Source organism: Lithobates pipiens, unplaced genomic scaffold, assembly GCF_037356315.1.
Source record: "Lithobates pipiens isolate NorthernLeopardFrog02 unplaced genomic scaffold, aLitPip1_a1.2 Scaffold_13, whole genome shotgun sequence".
Classification (NCBI taxonomy): domain Eukaryota; kingdom Metazoa; phylum Chordata; class Amphibia; order Anura; family Ranidae; genus Lithobates; species Lithobates pipiens.
In genome coordinates this window covers 534,883,618-534,888,869 of record NW_027507718.1, presented here as the reverse complement: position 1 = coordinate 534,888,869, position 5,252 = coordinate 534,883,618, and the positions used below count along the sequence as shown (strand labels likewise).

The following is a 5,252-nucleotide window of genomic DNA, read 5'->3' as shown; positions in this document are numbered from 1 at the left end:
ATGACCCCAAGAACACCATCCCCCACCGTCATACATGGAGGACCTATGACCCCAAGAACACCATCCCCCACCATCATACATGGAGGACCTACGACCCCAAGAACACCATCCCCCACCGTCATACATGGAGGACCAATGACCCCAAGAACACCATCCCCCACCATCATACATGGAGGACCTATAACCCCAAGAACACCATCCCCCACCATCATACATGGAGGTCCTATGACCCCAAGAACACCATCCCCCACCGTCGTACATGGAGGACCTATGACCCCAAGATCACCATCCCCCACCGTCATACATGGAGGTCCTATGACCCCAAGAACACCATCCCCCACCGTCATACATGGAGGACCTATGACCCCAAGAACACCATCCCCCACCGTCATACATGGAGGACTTATGACCCCAAGAACACCATCCCCCACCGTCATACATGGAGGTCCTATGACCCCAAGAACACCATCCCCCACCGTCATACATGGAGGACCTATAACCCCAAGAACACCATCCCCCACCATCATACATGGAGGACCTATGACCCCAAGAACACCATCCCCCACCATCATACATGGAGGTCCTATGACCCCAAGAACACCATCCCCCACCGTCATACATGGAGGACCTATGACCCCAAGAACACCATCCTCCACCGTCATACATGGAGGACCTATGACCCCAAGAACACCATCCCCCACCATCATACATGGAAGACCTATGACCCCAAGAACACCATCCCCCACCATCATACATGGAGGACCTATGACCCCAAGAACACCATCCCCCACCATCATACATGGAGGACCTATGACCCCAAGAACACCATCCCCCACCGTGATACATGGAGGTCCTATGACCCCAAGAACACCATCCCCCACCATCATACATGGAGGACCTATGACCCCAAGAACACCATCCTCCACCATCATACATGGAGGACCTATGACCCCAAGAACACCATCCCCCACCATCATACATGGAGGTCCTATGACCCCAAGAACACCATCCCCCACCGTCATACATGGAGGACCTATGACCCCAAGAACACCATCCCCCACCGTCATACATGGAGGACCTATGACCCCAAGAACACCATCCCCCACCATCATACATGAAGGTCCTATGACCCCAAGAACACCATCCCCCACCGTCATACATGGAGGTCCTATGACCCCAAGAACACCATCCCCCACCGTCATACATGGAGGACCTATGACCCCAAGAACACCATCCTCCACCATCATACATGGAGGACCTATGACCCCAAGAACACCATCCCCCACCGTCATACATGGAGGACCTATGACCCCAAGAACACCATCCCCCACCATCATACATGGAGGTCCTATGACCCCAAGAACACCATCCCCCACCATCATACATGGAAGACCTATGACCCCAAGAACACCATCCCCCACCATCATACATGGAGGACCTATGACCCCAAGAACACCATCCCCCACCGTCATACATGGAGGACCTATGACCCCAAGAACACCATGCCCCACCATCATACATGGAGGACCTATGACCCCAAGAACACCATCCTCCACCGTCATACATGGAGGACCTATGACCCCAAGAACACCATCCCCCACCATCATACATTGAGGACCTATGACCCCAAGAACACCATCCCCCACCATCATACATGGAGGACTTATGACCCCAAGAACACCATCCTCCACCATCATACATGGAGGACCTATGACCCCAAGAACACCATCCCCCACCATCATACATGGAGGACCTATGACCCCAAGAACACCATCCCCCACCGTCATACATGGAGGACCTATGACCCCAAGAACACAATCCTCCACCGTCATACATGGAGGACCTATGACCCCAAGAACACCATCCTCCACCATCATACATGGAAGACCTATGACCCCAAGAACACCATCCCCCACCATCATACATGGAGGACCTATGACCCCAAGAACACCATCCCCCACCATCATACATGGAGGACCTATGACCCCAAGAACACCATCCCCCACCGTGATACATGGAGGTCCTATGACCCCAAGAACACCATCCCCCACCATCATACATGGAGGACCTATGACCCCAAGAACACCATCCTCCACCATCATACATGGAGGACCTATGACCCCAAGAACACCATCCCCCACCATCATACATGGAGGTCCTATGACCCCAAGAACACCATCCCCCACCATCATACATGGAGGACCTATGACCCCAAGAACACCATCCCCCACCGTCATACATGGAGGACCTATGACCCCAAGAACACCATCCCCACCATCATACATGGAGGTCCTATGACCCCAAGAACACCATCCCCCACCGTCATACATGGAGGTCCTATGACCCCAAGAACACCATCCCCCACCATCATACATGGAGGACCTATGACCCCAAGAACACCATCCTCCACCATCATACATGGAGGACCTATGACCCCAAGAACACCATCCCCCACCGTCATACATGGAGGACCTATGACCCCAAGAACACCATCCCCCACCATCATACATGGAGGTCCTATGACCCCAAGAACACCCTCCCCCACCGTCATACATGGAGGACCTATGACCCCAAGAACACCATCCCCCACCATCATACATGGAAGACCTATGACCCCAAGAACACCATCCCCCACCATCATACATGGAGGACCTATGACCCCAAGAACACCATCCCCCACCGTCATACATGGAGGACCTATGACCCCAAGAACACCATGCCCCACCATCATACATGGAGGACCTATGACCCCAAGAACACCATCCTCCACCGTCATACATGGAGGACCTATGACCCCAAGAACACCATCCCCCACCATCATACATGGAGGACCTATGACCCCAAGAACACCATCCTCCACCATCATACATGGAGGACCTATGACCCCAAGAACACCATCCCCCACCGTGATACATGGAGGTCCTATGACCCCAAGAACACCATCCCCCACCATCATACATGGAAGACCTATGACCCCAAGAACACCATCCCCCACCGTCACACATGGAGGTCCTATGACCCCAAGAACACCATCCCCCACCGTCATACATGGAGGACCTATGACCCCAAGAACACCATCCCCCTCCGTCATACATGGAGGACCTATGACCCCAAGAACACCATCCCCCACCGTCATACATGGAGGACCTATGACCCCAAGAACACCATCCCCCACCATCATACATGGAGGTCCTATGACCCCAAGAACACCCTCCCCCACCGTCATACATGGAGGACCTATGACCCCAAGAACACCATCCCCCACCATCATACATGGAAGACCTATGACCCCAAGAACACCATCCCCACCATCATACATGGAGGTCCTATGACCCCAAGAACACCATCCCCCACCGTCATACATGGAGGTCCTATGACCCCAAGAACACCATCCCCCACCATCATACATGGAGGACCTATGACCCCAAGAACACCATCCTCCACCATCATACATGGAGGACCTATGACCCCAAGAACACCCTCCCCCACCGTCATACATGGAGGACCTATGACCCCAAGAACACCATCCCCCACCGTCATACATGGAGGACCTATGACCCCAAGAACACCATCCCCACCATCATACATGGAGGTCCTATGACCCCAAGAACACCATCCCCCACCGTCATACATGGAGGTCCTATGACCCCAAGAACACCATCCCCCACCATCATACATGGAGGACCTATGACCCCAAGAACACCATCCTCCACCATCATACATGGAGGACCTATGACCCCAAGAACACCATCCCCCACCGTCATACATGGAGGACCTATGACCCCAAGAACACCATCCCCCACCATCATACATGGAGGTCCTATGACCCCAAGAACACCCTCCCCCACCGTCATACATGGAGGACCTATGACCACAAGAACACCATCCTCCACCGTCATACATGGAGGACCTATGACCCCAAGAACACCATCGCCCACCATCATACATGGAAGACCTATGACCCCAAGAACACCATCCCCCACCATCATACATGGAGGACCTATGACCCCAAGAACACCATCCCCCACCGTCATACATGGAGGACCTATGACCCCAAGAACACCATGCCCCACCATCATACATGGAGGACCTATGACCCCAAGAACACCATCCTCCACCGTCATACATGGAGGACCTATGACCCCAAGAACACCATCCCCCACCATCATACATGGAGGACCTATGACCCCAAGAACACCATCCTCCACCATCATACATGGAGGACCTATGACCCCAAGAACACCATCCCCCACCGTGATACATGGAGGTCCTATGACCCCAAGAACACCATCCCCCACCATCATACATGGAAGACCTATGACCCCAAGAACACCATCCCCCACCGTCACACATGGAGGTCCTATGACCCCAAGAACACCATCCCCCACCGTCATACATGGAGGACCTATGACCCCAAGAACACCATCCCCCTCCGTCATACATGAAGGACCTATGACCCCAAGAACACCATCCCCCACCGTCATACATGGAGGACCTATGACCCCAAGAACACAATCCCCCACCGTCATACATGGAGGACCTATGACCCCAAGAACACCATCCCCCACCGTCATACATGGAGGACCTATGACCCCAAGAACACCATCCCCCACCGTCATACATGGAAGACCTATGACCCCAAGAACACCATCCCCCACCATCATACATGGAGGACCTATGACGCCAAGAACACCATGCCCCACCATCATACATGGAGGACCTATGACCCCAGGAACACCATCCCCCACCATCATACATGGAGGACCTATGACGCCAAGAACACCATGCCCCACCATCATACATGGAGGACCTATGACCCCAAGAACACCATCCCCCACCGTCATACATGGAGGACCTATGACCCCAAGAACACCATCCCCCACCGTCATACATGGAGGACCTATGACCCCAAGAACACCATCCCCCACCATCATACATGGAGGACCTATGACGCCAAGAACACCATGCCCCACCATCATACATGGAGGACCTATGACCCCAAGAACACCATCCCCCACCGTCATACATGGAGGACCTATGACCCCAAGAACACCATCCCCCACCGTCATACATGGAGGACCTATGACCCCAAGAACACCATCCCCCACCGTCATACATGGAGGACCTATGACCCCAAGAACACCATCCCGCACTATCATACATGGAGGTCCTATGACTCCAAGAACACCATCCCCCACCGGCATACATGGAGGACCTATGACCCCAAGAACACCATCCCCCACCGTCATACA

At 53.9% G+C, this 5,252-nt stretch overlaps 1 long non-coding RNA gene across 1 annotated transcript; it reads right to left on the bottom strand.

Annotated features, from left to right (window-relative positions):
* Window positions 1-1,664: 1,664 nt before the first annotated feature.
* On the bottom strand, window positions 1,665-2,899 carry LOC143976226 (uncharacterized). Its single transcript, XR_013272570.1, has 3 exons — window positions 2,788-2,899; window positions 2,069-2,427; window positions 1,665-1,753 (listed from the first exon to the last, which is right to left on the bottom strand). It is a non-coding gene; the product is annotated as an uncharacterized LOC143976226 (long non-coding RNA).
* Between the last annotated feature and the right edge of the window lie 2,353 nt (window positions 2,900-5,252).